The sequence below is a fragment of the Malus domestica genome, chromosome 11 (assembly GCF_042453785.1).
Source record: "Malus domestica chromosome 11, GDT2T_hap1".
Lineage (NCBI taxonomy): Eukaryota > Viridiplantae > Streptophyta > Magnoliopsida > Rosales > Rosaceae > Malus > Malus domestica.
In genome coordinates this window covers 2,713,598-2,731,164 of record NC_091671.1, presented here as the reverse complement: position 1 = coordinate 2,731,164, position 17,567 = coordinate 2,713,598, and the positions used below count along the sequence as shown (strand labels likewise).

Genomic DNA, 17,567 nt, shown 5'->3' with positions numbered 1-17,567 from the left:
GAGAAGGCACTCCCAACGAAGCATTTCGAAATATTCAGCTTTCTTTCCCCCCGATAATACCTCTGCAAACAAGCTATACTAGAGCAAGAATATCTCATATCATCAGGGTTAAAAGCAAGAGTATCCCATATCATGCTTTTTCCCTGTCTTTTCTTTTGGCCTTGTTTTTACCTGCAAGACAAGGAGAAAGAGAGCAATCAGTCAGCACTTGGAATCAAGCTTCCAGCCAGGAACTGACTGCCTGGAACCCCTTACCTGATTACTTACCTGGCATTGCTCTCGAGTACTCATCTTCGACATCTTATGTTTCCAGGGAAGATTCCGCATCTGCTTGAGGAACAGATAGGGCAAGTGCGAAGGATACAAGGAAGCATGTGGAGACAAGCGTAACAGCACACGTGCCGATACATTCATTACTCTGTCAAAAGCAAAAGTATCCCATATCAGCAGGGTGGAACGTACTCTAGATTTGATGGACTTGTTTTGACCCTCAAATTCTTCAGTCGGCCTTATACTCTGGAGGAAACCAGAAAACCCTCCAGCTCAGTTCAAGAATAAGCCTGTGGAAAGTTACTTCTTCAAAAGCAAAAGTATCTCATATCATCTCTTCTCATTTTTCTTCTCTTTATCCTTCATGCTGCTGCAAGATGGGGAGAAGGTGAACAATCAGTCGGAGCTCTGATTGCTTACCTTGTTTGTCACCTCTTTCAGCAGACCCCCTAGCTCGGCGACTTGGGGGACTCCTACTACATGGTTTGTATCGCGCTTGACCAAGCCTGAAACTACAAGTAAGCTTCAAGTGAAATTGATACATTACCTTGTGCATCTCCACCAGTTAAAGATACCACCCCTGGATGGAGGAAGAGTACTTCCAGAGAAGATGCCACATCTACCTATGAGACAGATAAGGTAAGGCAAGACGACACCACACTCCGATACTTAGAAGTTTCGTGATTACGAGATCATTCTCCCACAATATTTCCTAATGTCATTTGTACTAAATCATTCACTTGTACTCACTAAATGAGAGCTTGAACCTATGTACTTGTGTAAACCCTTCACAATTAATGAGAACTCTTCTATTCCGTGGACGTAGCCAATCTGGGTGAACCACGTACATCTTGTATTTGCTTTCCTATCTCTATCCATTTATATACTTATCCACACTAATGACCGGAGCAATCTAGCGAAGATCACAAAAAGCGATCGTTTTCGCTACCTAGGATCTATCTTGCAAGAGAACGGAGAATTAGATGGAGATCTCAACCATAGAATACGAGCTGGATGGAAAGAGTGCATCCGGCGTGTTGTGTGACCGTCGTAGGCCACTGAAGCTCAAGGGAAAATTTTATAGGACGGCAATAAGGCTAGCGATGTTGTATGGCACAGAATGTTGGGTGGTGAAGCATCAACACGTACACAAAATGGGTGTAGCGGAGATGAGGATGCTTCGTGGGATGTGTGGGCACACGAGAAAGGATAAGATTGGGAATTAGGATATCTGAGGTAAAGTAGGAGTAGCCGAAATTGTAGGAAATATGAGAGAAAATCGGCTCCGGTGATTTTGAACATGTGCAAAGAAGGCCGACTGACGCTCCGGTTCGAAGATGTAACTACGGGACAGAGGTTCAAGGCCGAAGGGGTAGAGGAAGACCTAGGACAACTTTGGAAGAGACTCTAAGAAAAGACTTAGAGTACTTGGATCTAACGGAGGACATGATACAAAACCGAGCGCAATGGCGTTCTAGGATTCATATAGCCGACCCCACTTAGTGGGAAAAGGCTTTGTTGTTGTTGTTGTTGTAAAGTTTTGGGACGACATTCACCCTTTGGGACTTATGTAAATTTGGGGCAAAAAAAAACATTCAATATACCATGGCTTGCCATTTTTCAACTTAATTCAAAGTAGCACATCTCTAATTCAACATACTCAATTCAAATCAGCACATATCCAAATTCTAGTTCAATAAACCACATATCCAGATCAATTCAAACTAAATACCTAATATTCAATCACATATCCAATTCAAACAACATGGCTAACATTCAAGAACATGTCCAATCTTTAAGCACATTTACAAAACAGATTTAGAACACTATAAAATCCTCTTAGTAGCAGAACATAAACATCAAAATCCAACAGAAAGACAAAATAGCATACCAGTTCTCTATCTTGTATGCTGTTTTCAGGTTCACCTGCAAGCATCATCCCACAGCAAAAAATTAGACAGAACCAAGAAATACATAAGGAACCAAGAAATGGGAAAAAAAAAAAAATCAACCAACATAGGAATGAAAAGCAAACACCAGAAAATTTTGAAGAAGCACAGAAATGAGCACAGTGAAACCGAAAAATTCGAATGATGGTTTTAACAAAGCAAACGGAAAACAAAACAATAAACAATTTATTTTCAAACAGTGCATAACCTATTGAATCAGAGGGAAAAACTGAAAACCCATACCCTGCCAATGCCATTCACCCCTCTGTCACTCTCCTCACTGACATGCGCACTAACCCATTAATTAACTCAAAAAAATGCACACACCCATGCTATCTCCTCTCTCTCTCTATCTCTATCTCCCTATCCATCTCTCTCTGTAAAATCACAAATCCCCCAAAACCGGACCTAACATACTAAACAATTAGAAAATCTAAGGCACCATTAAAGAATACAATTTTAAAAAGAACTTATCTTTGGATTCGAGGCATGCAGCGCAAGATCCAGCACACCCCACTCTCAATAGGGTTTGTTGATGACCCCTACCCCGTCTCCCTGAAATCCCGACGACCCATATGGTCTTCTCTGACCATACCGACCCTCCCATCCGCAACAACAGTGCCGAGAGCCCTACCCCTCCCCCTCGCTCTCCTCCCATCGCCATCTCTCTCTGTCTCTCTCTCTCTCTCTCAGACCCTCCCTGAAACCCTAATTGAACGACAGCAAATGATACCTACCCGATGACCCCCTATCTCGCCCAAAACGGAGAGGACAAAATTGCCCTTCTTAATACACCATCTCCACCATTGGATTGTAATCTTAGATGGGCAAAATTGTAATTAACAATTTGGGCCTCACTGAGGGCGGGGCTTCCCAGCTAAAACCAACACATTTGGGCATGGCTGAGGGCCTGGCTGCTGACCCAAAACCAACACAAAGACCAATGGCATGGTTGTAATTAATCTGAAATTCGGATTGAAACACTGTTCATTTAAATAGTGCCAATTTCAAACCTTACTTTAGACTAAAGTAATTTAATGTCCCTAGCATTTACCTATATAAATTTATAGTAAAATTGAAATAATATTCAATTAATGGAGACTCCTAGTAAGCATATCTAGAGATAACAATTTGGGAATAGCAAAGGATGGCAACGGGCCGGATTCAGATCAAGGTTGCCTACATCATAACCTTCCCACCACCAGGTATACAGTCCCTAATAACTTGATATTGTATGTTCCAATAAAAAGCAAAAAAAAAAAAAAAAAAAAACTTGATATTGTATGTATAAAGCACAATAACACGCCATATAATATTACTAGGAAAATCCGAAAATGTTAAGGGAATCACATATGTTTGTACCATATTTATGTACAATTTGATGTGATATGTCACATCAATTAATAAATTTATCCCATTAATTGTTAATTGTGTACATTTGATTCACTTGTCATTTGAGATGACATAAAACACAATAAATAATAAAGCACAATAAAACACACCATATAAATTTAAAAGACGAGCAAAAAGAAAAACTCAAGCTTGCAAAAATCATATACTAGTAAACATTATTTTTCTTAAATTTGAACTGGACAAAAAATGGGCAGTTTTGGGATTACCCGTAACTGCAGGGGGGAATTCTTGCAACCCTACGCTTCAAGACTCGAAACTTGCACCGTTGCACAAATATTGGGCATGATCTGAAGCAAGCAGCAGTTACATGGAAGCCTGTCAGGTCATGAGGGCACTTGTTTGCACTTATCGTCAACAAATCCAGACCGAATGATGGAATAATCAAGGCTGAAAACAGCACAAATTATATAGCTGGTTATTGATGAAATCTTTAATTAAATATACAAACTTCAAGAAAAATGAAATAATTCATTAATAAATAATGAATTTCGCATATATAGTTGCAAGAGGAACTTACTGCGTACAAGTTTTCAGATGAAGGGACTTGTTTCCATAGATTATAAAAATCAACAGATCCAGACTACTCTCGAACTCTGCAATTTGCTTTTGATAATTAGGTGTTGAAAGACTTATAACAAGTCTGCACCTTTCTGCCCACAAAGAAGGACTCCTCTTTTCCCTCTGTACTTTTCGTGGGGTCATATTGTTGTCTTTTTTATTTGATTTCTTATCTCCAAAGCCCTACACGTACGTTATACTTTTTCTTTTTCTTTATAGGAACGATTTTGGAGATGGGAAATCAAATATAGAACTTTGGATGGAAATAGAATAAACTTGAGATTTCAAAGTCTTTTTTTTTTTTTTAATATGAGATTCATTCTTAATATGTTCCGTTACGTATGACGAATTTTAAGTTTAACATGTGAATAATACAACTCGAAAGATATGGATCACGTAAAGCCATTATGTGTCATACATGAGACAACTTGTTTTGATAGCATGAAAAATGTTGAAGTTCCACCAAAAAAAATTTGACAATAGGGAGAGTACCTCAACTACTTATTATAAGCACATACAAAGTCTCTCATTTCATTAATATGAGATTTATTCTCAACAAAAAAATGACTAATTGCAACACCTAGTACTACGATCTAATGATATTCCTCCTCACTTATAAGTAGAGGCCTTAGGTTCGAATATTGTAGATGACGAATTTGATATCAAATTAGGCTATTCATTGTGTGGCTTAGCCAAACTTCTTCTCTTCCTTAACATAAAGAAGATGTACTAAAAAAAATAAAAAAATATCTGCTTGTAAACAACTAAGCTACAATCCCTTGCAACACCGATCATATTATTTTGGGAGGGTGATTGTTTCAATTGTTCGTAGGTCATGGTAGATAATGTAGAGACAATCAATTTAAAATTGTAAAAGACTGAAAAAAAACCTGAGCCACACAACACAAAGAAGAAGAAAATGATCCTGCCGGCACCGGATTTACCAAAGTTGTCTTGTAGACTTGTAGTTATGCTAGTTAATTGGTAACAGAGCTATATTGGATTATGATCCATTTGAAGATGAAGAGCAAGTTTTATTAGCATATAATTAATGAGCATCTAAACGTTTAAGAAAGGAAACAAGTCAAACAACATTGAGCAAGATTTTCATGAACTGAATTTTCTAGCTTATTGTGTTAATTTTGAAGATTAAAATAGATGACTTAAGCTTGATGACTGAATTAGTGACAAGTAATTTTATACTTATGTCTTCGTCATGTGAATCTGCTTTTTCACTAATAAGTCACTATTTAAAAGCTGAAAATGCACAGAAGGGAACATGCTAGGAAAGTAAAAAACACCAAGTTAACGTGATGTATGTGGAGAAAAACTTAAACATGAAATTGTATTCTTAGCCCATGATGTTATGATTGAACCGTTCTCCCTTGGGAATGATTGGAAATTCTAGTCTGCAATATTCATAAAAAATCATTGTTGTTTATCAGAATGCAAATAGTAATGCACCTACCTTGGCTCATGCATGCGAACACAATCGAGTACAAGGAGGTTAGTGGAAACCTGGTTATCAAGATTGATTGTGCGGGTAAGGTCGTTGGGAATACAGTTGACCGGTAAACAAAAAATGGCAATCGTATAATTATTTTGAATTCTATATAGTAAGAGCAAGTCCACTGGAGGACTTTTTGCCCAGCACCCAGCCGAAAAAATAGGCCAGGACCCAGTGAATTTGCTCTAGCCGACCCAATTGACTGGCACCCAGCCCATGCCAGTCCACAGGCCGGCCTAAAATCGACAGACCTTGGGACCGGCCTATCTGATGCCATGGTGACGCCAGCATGGCGTCCGAAGGAAGTTTGAACTGGAGGCCGTCTCCCGTCGACCTTGTGAACGCCACCGGCCGGTTCGTCTTCATGTACTCCATTCACAGTAGCGAGTCCGTGTTGAGCTCCGCGATCGCACGATCGTGAACGCCACCGGCCACTTCGTCTTCATGTCTTCAGAAACCCGACGGCCATGAACACCTTGTTGAGGTGGTCCAGGTTGAGCTCCGCGATCGTGCGGTGAAGGTTGAAGCCCTGGGTGTCGAGGTCTTGGTCGGAGGTCGTGCGATCGTGCGGTGAAGGTTGAAGCCCTGGGTGTCGAGGTCGTGCGATCGTGCAGTGAAGGTTGAAGCCTGGGTACCGACATGGTGAGGGAAAGGAAGAAAGAAGAAAGCAGAAAAAATAAATGATAAAGAAAGGACCGGAAAGGGAAAGGAAGCAACAACAACAAAGCCTTTTCCCACTAAGTGGGGTCGGCTATATGAATCTTAGAACGCCATTGCGCTCGGTTTTGTGTCATGTCCTCCGTTAGATCCAAGTAATCAAGTCTTTTCTTAGGGTCTCTTCCAAAGTTTTCCTAGGTCTTCCTCTACCCCTTCGGCCCTGAACTTCTGTCCCGTAGTCACATTTTCGAACCGGAGCGTCAGTAGGCCTTCTTTGCACATGTCCAAACCACCGGAACCGATTTTCTCTCATATTTCCTTCAATTTTGGCTACTCCTACTTTACCTTGGATATCCTCATTCCCATTCTTATCCTTTCTCGTGTGCCCATACATCCCACGAAGCATCCTCATCTCCGCTACACCCATTTTGTGTACGTGTTGATGCTTCACCGCCCAACATTCTGTGCCATACAACATCGTTGGCCTTATTGCCGTCCTATAAAATTTTCCCTTGAGCTTCAGTGGCCTACGACGATCACACAACACGCCGGATACACTCTTACACTTCATCCATCCAGCTTGTATTTTATGGTTGAGATCTCCATCTAATTCTCCGTTCTCTTGCAAGATAGATCCTAGGTAGCGAAAACGGTCACTTTTTGTGATCTTCGCTAGATTGGTCCGGTCATTAGTGTGGATAAGTATATAAATGGATAGAGATAGGAAAGCAAACACAAGATGTACGTGGTTCACCCAGATTGGCTACGTCCACGGAATAGAGGAGTTCTCATTAATTGTGAAGGGTTTACACAAGTACATAGGTTCAAGCTCTCCTTTAGGGAGTACAAGTGAATGATTTAGTACAAATGACATTAGGAAATATTGTGGGAGAATGATCTCGTAACCACGAAACTTCTAAGCACCGGAGTGTGGTATCGTCTTGACTTTCCTTATCTGTCTCATAGGTAGATGTGGAATCTTCTCTGGAAGTACTCTTCCTCCATCCAGGGGTGGTATCTGTAACTGGTGGAGATGCACAAGGTAATGTATCAATGTCACTTGAAGCTTACTTGTAGTTTCAGGCTTGGTCAAGCGCGATACAAACCATGTAGTAGGAGTCCCCCAAGTCGCCGAGCTAGGGGATCTGCTGAAAGAGGTAACAGACAAGGTAAACAATCAGAGCTCCGGCTGATTGTTCACATTCTCCCTATCTTGCAGGCAGCATGAAGGATAAAGAGAAGAAAAATGAGAAGAGATGATATGGGATACTTTTGCTTTTGAAGAAGTAACTTTCCACAGGCTTATTCTTGAACTGGGCTGGAGGGTTTTATGGTTTCCTCCAAAGTATAAGGCCGACTGAAGAATTTGAGGGTCAAAACAAGTCCATCAAATCTAGAGTACGTTCGACCCTGCTGATATGGGATACTTTTGCTTTTGACAGAGTAGTGGATGTATCGGCACGTGTGCTGTTACGCTTGTCTCCACATGCTTCCTTGTATCCTTCTCACTTGCCCTATCTGTTCCTCAGGCAGATGCGGTATCTTCCCTGGAAGCATAAGATGTTGAAGATGAGTACTCGAGAGCAATGCCAGGGTAAGGGGTTCCAGGCAGTCAGTTCCTGGCTGGAAGCTTGATTCCAAGTGCTGACTGATTGCTCTCTTTCTCCTTGTCTTGCAAGTAAGAACAAGGCCAAAGGAAAAGACAGGGAAAAAGCATGATATGGGATACTCTTGCTTTTAACCCTGATGATATGAGATATTCTTGCTCTAGTATAGCTTGTTTACAGAGGTATTATCGGGGGGAAAGAAAGCTGAATATTTCGAAAGGCTTCGTTGGGAGTGCCCTCTCAGATAAGAGGAAGGGTTGAGCATTTTTGCAGGTCTGCCTGTTCGTTGGGGATGGAGGTCGACATATATAGGAGTCTCCCTAACATCAAGTAATAATGCTATTCCTTTACCCTCCTTGGTCATAGCACGGTAGTGGGAGCTGCCAGCTTCACAAGTTTTAACTCTGTTAGAGCACTTTGAAAAAGTGGTCTGTGGTATCTGGAAAGCTGATGTTGCGTGTGAAGATTACAGACAAGCTTTATCCAAGGAGATCCGGCTCTTGAAGTTGGGAAAGTGGTGCCTCTTCGGTTTTCGAACAAGCAATCCTGTCGGGGATCTGGCTCTCGAGATTCGGAGAACGATGCCTCTTCGATTTTTGAGAAAGCAATCATGCTGGGGGTCTGGCTCTCGAGATTCGGAGAGCGGTGTCTTCAATTTTTGAGAAAGTAATCATGTTGGGAGTCTGGCTCTTGAGATTCGGAGGGCTGTGCCTCTTCGATTTTGGAGCAAGCAATCTTGTTGGGAGTGTTTTCTCGAATATGAGTAAAGGTTGGGCATGTTTGCTAGTCTACCTTGCCACGAAGCACAGAGGTTGACACACAGGGACTTTCCAATTATCCAGCAGTGGTACTGTTCCTTTACCCTCTCTTCGATTTTTGAGAAAGTAATCATGTTAGGAGTCTGGCTCTCGAGATTCGGAGGGCGGTGCCTCTTCGATTTTGGAGCAAGCAATCTTGTTGGGGGTGTTTTCTCGAATGTGAGTAAAGGTTGGGCATGTTTGCTAGTCTACCTTGCCACGAAGCACAGAGGTTGATACACAGGGACTTTCAAATTATCCAGCAGTGGTACTGTTCCTTTACCCTCTCTTCGATTTTTGAGAAAGTAATCATGTTGGGAGTCTGGCTCTCGAGATTCGGAGGCGATGCCTCATCGATTTTGGGGCAAGCAATCTTGTTGGGAGTGTTTTTTCGAATGTGAGTAAAGGTTGGGCATGTTTGCTAGTCTACCTTGCCATGAAGCACAGAGGTTGACACACAGGGACTTTCCAATTATCCAGCAGTGGTACTGTTCCTTTACCCTTGTGGGTAATAATATGGTAGCTAGCCCTTCAAAATTTATGTGTCTAAACTTTGTTAGTGTTGTTTCTTTGCTATTCTTTTACCCTTCTTGGTCAGAGCGATGTAGTGAGAGTTGCAAGCTTCACATGTCTCGACTTTGTCAGAGAACTTTGGCAAAGTTATATGTGGTACCCATGAGCTACTGTTGCATGTGGAAAGTGGGTGATTGAACAGTACGAATCATGTGCTTTCTACTTCGCCAGAAATCTTCGACAGAATGCCCATAATTTCCGCAAAGCTGAGTGTGCGTGTGACAGGTGCTGACAAGGCTGGAAAAGTAGTCTCAACTTTGTCAGAGAACTTTGGCAAAGTTATATGTGGTACCCATGAGCTACTGTTGCGTGTGGGAAGTGGGTGATTGAACAGTACGATTCATGTGCTTTCTACTTCGCCAGAAATCTTCGATAGAATGCCCATAATTTCCGCAAAGCTGAGTGTGCGTGTGACAGGTGCTGACAAGGTTGGAAAAGTAGGTGCCTCTTCGATTTCTGAGATCGGCCCTCGTGGTCTCTGAGCAGCCCAGCTTTTGAGAAAGCAAACCTCTTCGATTTCTGAGATCGGCCCTCGTGGTCTCTGAGCAGCCCAGCTTTTGAGAAAGCAAACCTCTTCGATTTCTGAGATCGGCCCTCGTGGTCTCTGAGTAGCCCAGCTTTTGAGAAAGCAAACCTCTTCGATTTCTGAGATCGGCCTTCGTGGTCTTTGAGCAGCCCAGCTTTTGAGAAAGCAAACGCCTCTTCGATTTCTGAGATCGACCCTCGTGGTCTCTGAGCAGCCCAGCTTTTGAGAAAGCAAACGCCTCTTCGATTTCTGAAGCTTCGTCGAGTGCAGATTTTTATAGAGGTTGACATTAAGTTCCAAAGCACACTTGAATATCCACCAGTAGAAGCTCCATTCTTGCACTTCTAAGATCTTGATTTGTCCGACCTCTTCTCTCTTCTACACCTTTGAAAATGTCTGGCCCCTCCGACCGTCGTTTTGACTTGAACCTTGTTGAAGAGGCAGCCCCACCTTCTCCAGACAACATATGGCGCCCATCCTTCGTCTCCCATACTGGTCCTCTTACCGTTGGGGATTCCGTTATGAAGAATGATATGACCGCTGCGGTAGTGGCCAGGAACCTTCTCACTCCCAAAGATAACAGACTACTTTCCAAACGGTCTGATGAGTTGGCTGTTAAGGATTCTCTGGCTCTTAGTGTTCAGTGTGCAGGTTCTGTGTCTAATATGGCCCAACACCTATTTGCTCGAACCCGCCAAGTTGAATCATTGGCGGCTGAAGTGATGAGTCTCAAACAGGAGATTAGAGGGCTCAAGCATGAGAATAAACAGTTGCACCGGCTCGCACATGACTATGCTACAAACATGAAGAGGAAGCTTGACCAGATGAAGGAATCTGATGGTCAGGTTTTACTTGATTATCAGAGATTTGTGGGTTTGTTCCAAAGGCATTTATTGCCTTCGTCTTCTGGGGCTGTACCGCGTAATGAAGCTCCAAATGATCAACCTCTGATGCCTCCTCCTTCTAGGGTTCTGTCCAGTACTGAGGCTCCGAATGATCCCCCTCCGGTGCCTTCTCTTTCTGGGGCTCTACCGACTGCCGAGACTTCTCCTAAGCAACCTTTGTGAAGGCTTCCTCTTGTTTGTTTATTTTGACTCAAGTATATGTACATATTTGTAATTTATCGGGGATATCAATAAATAAGCTTTCCTTCATTTCAACGTATTGTGTTAAATCACCAAAGCCTTCTTCGCTAAGTTCTTTGAATTTTCTTTTGTTGAAGCTTGTATGTTGGAGCTTTGTGAGTGGAGCATGTAGGTTGAGGTAGTGTTCCCTTAATTTCCCGAGCGAGGACAACTTTTCGGTTGGAGACTTGGAAAATCCAAGTCACTGAGTGGGATCGGCTATATGAATCTTAGAACGCCATTGTGTTCTGTCCTGTGTCATGTCCTCCGTTAGATCCAAGTACTCTACGTCTTTTCTTAGGGTCTCTCTCAAAGTTTTCCTGGGTCTTCCTCTACCCCTTCGGCCCTGAACCTCTGTCCCATAGTCGCATCTTCTAATCGGAGCGTCAGTAGGCCTTCTTTGCACATGTCCAAACCACCGTAACCGATTTTCTCTCATCTTTCCTTCAATTTCGGCTACTCCTACTTTACCCCGGATATCCTCATTCCTAATCTTATCCTTTCTCGTGTGCCCACACATCCAACGAAGCATCCTCATCTCCGCTACACCCATTTTGTGTACGTGTTGATGCTTCACCGCCCCACATTCTGTGCCATACAGCATCGCCGGCCTTATTGCCGTCCTATAAAATTTTCCCTTGAGCTTCAGTGGCATACGGCGGTCACACAACACGCCGGATGCACTCTTCCACTTCATCCATCCAGCTTGTATTCTATGGTTGAGATCTCCATCTAATTCTCCGTTCTTTTGCAAGATAGATCCTAGGTAACGAAAACGGTCGCTCTTTGGTATTTCTTGATCTCCGATCCTCACCCCTAACTCGTTTTGGCCTCCATTTGCACTGAACTTGCACTCCATATATTCTGTCTTTGATCGGCTTAGGCGAAGACCTTTAGATTCCAACACTTCTCTCCAAAGGTTAATCTTTGCATTTACCCCTTCTTGAGTTTCATCTATCAACACTATATCGTCTGCGAAAAGCATACACCAAGGAATATCATCTTGAATATGTCCTGTTAACTCATCCATTACCAACGCAAAAAGGTAAGGACTTAAGGATGAGCCTTGATGTAATCCTACAGTTATGGGAAAGCTTTCGGTTTGTCCTTCATGAGTTCTTACGGCAGTCTTTGCTCCTTCATACATATCCTGTATAGCTTGGATATATGCTACTCGTACTCCTTTCTTCTCTAAAATCCTCCAAAGAATGTCTCTTGGGACCCTATCATACGCTTTTTCCAAATCTATAAAGACCATGTGTAAATCCTTTTTCCCATCTCTATATCTTTCCATCAATCTTCGTAAGAGATAGATTGCCTCCATGGTTGAGCGCCCTGGCATGAACCCGAATTGGTTGTCCGAAACCCGTGTCTCTTGCCTCAATCTATGCTCAATGACTCTCTCCCAGAGCTTCATTGTATGACTCATTAGCTTAATACCCCTATAGTTCATGCAATTTTGTACATCGCCCTTATTCTTGTAGATAGGCACCAAAGTGCTCGTTCGCCACTCATTTGGCATCTTCTTCGTTTTCAAAATCCTATTGAAAATGTCAGTGAGCCATGTTATACCTGTCTCTCCCAAAACTTTCCACACTTCGATTGGTATATCGTCTGGGCCTACTGCTTTTCTATGCTTCATCTTCTTCAAAGATACAACCACTTCTTCCTTCCGGATTCTACGATAAAAAGAGTAGTTTCTACACTCTTCTGAGTTACTCAACTCCCCTAAAGAAGCACTCCTTTCATGTCCTTCATTGAAAAGATTATGAAAATAACCTTTCCATCTGTCTTTAACCGCGTTCTCTGTAGCAAGAACCTTTCCATCCTCATCCTTGATGCACCTCACTTGGTTTAGGTCCCTTGTCTTCTTTTCCCTTGCTCTAGCTAGTTTATAGATATCCAACTCTCCTTCTTTGGTATCTAGTCGTTTATACATATCGTCATAAGCCGCTAACTTAGCTTCTCTCACAGCTTTCTTCACCTCTTGCTTCGCTTTTCTATACCTTTCACCATTTTCATCGGTCCTATCCTTGTATAAGGCTTTACAACATTCCTTCTTAGCCTTCACCTTTGTTTGTACCTCCTCACTCCACCACCAAGATTCCTTTTGGTGTGGGGCAAAGCCCTTGGACTCTCCTAATACCTCTTTTGCTACTTTTCGGATACAACTAGCCATGGAATCCCACATTTGGTTAGCTTCCCCCTCTCTATCCCACACACACTGGGTGATTATTTTCTCTTTGAAAATTGCTTGTTTTTCTTCTTTTAGATTCCACCATCTAGTCCTTGGGCACTTCCAAGTCTTGTTCTTTTTTCTCACTCTTTTGATATGTACATCCATCACCAACAAGCGATGTTGATTAGCCACGCTCTCTCCTGGTATAACTTTGCAATCCTTACAAGTTATACGATCCCTTTTCCTCATTAGAAGAAAATCTATTTGTGTTTTTGACGACCCACTCTTGTAGGTGATCACATGTTCTTCCCGCTTCTTAAAGAAGGTGTTGGCTAAGAAGAGATCATATGCCATTGCAAAATCCAAGATAGCTTCCCCATCCTCGTTTCTCTCCCCAAAACCATGGCCACCATGAAAACCTCCATAGTTGCCTGTCTCCCTGCCCACGTGTCCATTTAAATCTCCTCCTATAAATAACTTCTCCGTCTGAGCAATTCCTTGCACCAAGTCTCCAAGGTCTTCCCAAAATTTCTCCTTCGAACTCGTATCCAACCCTACTTGAGGTGCGTACGCACTAATCACATTGATAAGTTCTTGTCCTATTACAATCTTGATTGCCATGATTCTATCTCCTACCCTCTTGACATCTACAACATCTTGTGTCAAGGTCTTGTCCACGATGATGCCAACACCGTTTCTCGTTCTATTTGTGCCCGAATACCATAGTTTAAACCCTGAGTTTTCTAGATCCTTTGCCTTACGCCCAACCCACTTAGTTTCTTGTAGGCACATAATATTTATCCTTCTCCTCACCATAACTTCTACTACTTCCATAGATTTTCCCGTCAAGGTTCCTATATTCCACGTTCCTAAACGCATTTTGCTCTCTTGAACTCTACCCTTCTGTCCTAGCTTCTTCACCCTTCCCCGTCTAATAGGATCAAAGTACTTCTTTTGTGTGTCCCGTGTAAAGTTGATAGGAGCATATGCTCCCAAACAACTTTGAGTGGAGTCGTTCGAAAAGAAGTTTCTATAGCCCCCTTGCTCATTTAACACTGCATCCGGGTGCCGATGGAGATATAAATACGCTGGGTGCTGGCACAAAGTTTTCAGGGATGGACTTGCTCTAATATCTGTAGATTTATTTTGGTTAACTTTTTCATTAGTATTTGGGAGCTTTAACGAAACTCTTTCGGTACTGCTCACTTTAACAAAAAACCACATTTTTACTTTAAAATGTCAATTCTGGTACTATTCACTTACAACACATTTTTGTCTTTTTCATTAAAACTCAAAATTTTCAAGTCATTTTCATTAGTTTTTTTTAATATTTGTAAACTAAAAATCACGTTACTTACCCTGAAAGTTTTATTGGAATTGGTACTTAAAAGATCTCAAAAACTTCGTTTTTTTAGTACTCTTTAATAAAAGGCGAAATAATAGTTTATTGTCTTATTGTTCACAAAAAGAAAAAAAACACAATAGTTTAATATAGATTATTCTATCATTCGTAAAAATAAATAAAAAAATTAGTTTACCATTATTTTAAGAATAATGTTAGAGAGATCAAATTATTCAAGTATTAATTAACGTACTTATTTTTTATTAGTGACATATCATTTTATTTACAAAATTTGGTTTAAAAATTTGTTCTCCTCACTCTTATAAATAAAGTGGGTTGAAACTCAAGGGTTGCAGAGGAAAATGACCAAAAAATTTATTTGAGAAAAAATAAAATAAAAATGTATTGTTCTCGCTGCTTTCAAATGCACCAAAATTTATGATAATAGATAGTCGCTGCTGAAATATTATTATTTTGATAGACCATGGGAGGAAAATTTATTGTAAAAGTTTTGTAATGAGAGAGATATAAATCTTATTAAAGCTTTGAAACCGAGATATGTAATTTGCTTCTCGCCTTATAGAGGTGTGAGAATATTGAGAAGAAAGCACAATAAGAGATGAAAGGTTTGCAATTAAGCAAAGCAACGTTGAAAGTTGGAGGGCAACTAGAAATTAAGGCTACAACAAATAGATGATGCACTCAACATTTGGCACGAAAATATCGACAACATTTTCATAGAAACTCATTAACTGTATATGTCCATGAACATTGGCAACATGTTGTGATAAGCAACTTTTTCTAGGACGGTAAATTAGCAGACAAACTTAAGGAAAAATGTTTATTTCTAGCAGCAATATCAGAATATCACAAGGCATCCCGGAGAAAATTCCGAGTACATAAGACGTCTTTTTCTTCTAGTCGAGGCTCTTCAAATTGCAATGATGATTAGGTGTTGAAAGACTATAACAAGTCTTCCTCTTTCTGCCAAAAAAGACAGATTCCTCTTTTATCTTTTTAATTGCTTTCTTATCTCCTATGTCCTACACGGTTATACATTTTCTTTTCATTTATACGAACGATTTTGGGAGATGAGGAACCAAACACGCAATTTAGGGTGAAAGGGTGATTGCTGGTAAACAACTGAGTTGCATTTCTTGCAATACCGATTATATTAGTTTGAAAGGGTGATTAATTTTTTAGGCCATTGTAGATAATGTTGAGACAATAAATTTAACGAAACTTTAACGAAGAAAAACTCAAGGTACTGTTTACTTTAACAAAAAATCACATTTTTACTCTAAAAAGTCAATATTGATACTATTCATTTACAACACATTTTTGTCATTTTCGTTAAAACTCAAAGTTTTCAAGTCATTTTCATTAGTTTTCCTTAAATTAATTTAAAGTAGTAAAAGACTCAAACAGCCTAAGCCACACAACACAAAGAAGAAGAAAATGATCCTGCAAAAGGTTACCATGGATTATTGTTAACCATCTTGTAGTCATACTACTTAATTAGTCGCAGAGCTATATTTTAGATCAATTGAAGATGAAGAGCAAGTTTTATTAGCATATAATTGAACGTCTAGCTGCTAAAGAAAGGAAACAAGTCAAACAACTTTGAGCAAGATTTTCATGAAGTGAAATTACTAGCTTATTATGTAAGTTTGAAGATTAAGAGAGACAAACTAAACTCGGTAGAACTGAATTAGTGACGAGTAATTTTTGACTTATGTATTGCCGTGTGAATCTACTTGTTCACTACTTAGTCTACCAGCAACTTGACTTTTCCACTACCCAAAAGCTGAAAATGCACGAACCCGAACATGTTAGGAAAGTAGAAAAACTAAGCTAGTGAAGAGAAATTTAAACACAAATTGTATTGTTAACCCATGATGTCACGATAACGTCCCAACATGTGTCTAGTCATTCCCTAAATATTATCATTGCCTGCTGAGAGCTCTACCGGATTGTTTACAGAAGGTACCATATTCGCCTTTGATATATTTGAAGGAGTTATACAATTTAGGATTTAGTAAAATGGTGTGATATCCACACACCTTTTTTTACTTCTCACACATCATTTTAATTTTCGGTTGTCGGATCGGATGAATTGAAGTAGATCAAAGGACAAAAGTTAACAAAGGGGATGTGAGAAGTAAAAAAGAGTGTCTGATAAGTAAAAATAGATATGCGGATAGTATATTCCTTTAATAAAACAGGTAGTTTAAATGGAATTTGAGTTTTTGTAGACTACTTTACAGATCAATTTGCTAGGATAATTAGGTGTCGACTTGAAAGACTATAACAAGTCTTCCTCTTTCGACGATAACTACTTCAATTTGCCATTGCGATACGTGTTAAAAGACTAACATGTCTTCATCTTTCTGCCCGTAAAGAAAGAAAGATTCCTTGTTTTTGTTCTCTCTTTATTTTTCGTGGGGTCATATTGTTTTCTTTTTGATTGCTTTCTTATCGCAAATATCCTACACGGTTATACTTTTTCGTTTCCGCTATAAGAAGAGGACCCAAACGTGAAACTTCGGGTGGAATAGTAATTAATTTTAAACAGTAAAAGACTCTGAAACAACGTGAGCCACACAACAAGAAGAGAAGAACATGATCTTGCCGAGATCAGATTTACCAAAATTATCATGGATTATGCTTTTACCATTTTGGAGTCATACTACTTAATTAATCACAGAGCTATATTAACTTATGATCCATTTGAAGGTGAAGAGCAAGTATTATTAGCATTTAATTAACGAACATCTCGATCGATGTTTAAGAAGGGAAACAAGTCAAACAACATTGAGCAAGATTTCCATGAAGTGAAACTACTAGCTTATTATGACAATTTTGTAAGTTAAGAGAGACCAATTAAGCTTGGTAAACTGAATTAGTGACAAGTAATTTTTTCGCTATGTCAATCTACTACCAACTTGACCTTTCCACTATACAAAAACTGAAAATACACGAACCGGAACGTGCTAGGAAAGTAGAAAAACAAAGTTAACACGATGTATATAGAGAGAAACTTAAACGCGAAATCGTATTGTTCA

At 40.4% G+C, this 17,567-nt stretch overlaps 1 protein-coding gene across 6 annotated transcripts in view; it reads right to left on the bottom strand.

Moving 5' to 3' along the window:
• The window catches only part of LOC103429836 (putative disease resistance RPP13-like protein 1), a 34,116-nt gene extending 29,743 nt beyond the window's left edge, over positions 1 to 4,373 (bottom strand). For 5 of the 6 annotated variants that reach the window (XM_029087929.2, XM_070807430.1, XM_070807429.1 and 2 more), the window contains exons 1-3: positions 4,150 to 4,373; positions 3,839 to 4,019; positions 2,162 to 2,196 (exon numbers count right to left, since the gene is read on the bottom strand). The gene's annotated coding sequence lies outside the window, so the exon portion shown is untranslated. Of the gene's footprint in view, positions 1 to 2,161; positions 2,197 to 3,838; positions 4,020 to 4,149 lie in introns of those variants that run through there. The other variant, XM_070807433.1, reaches the window with a different exon arrangement.
• Positions 4,374 to 17,567: the final 13,194 nt, after the last annotated feature.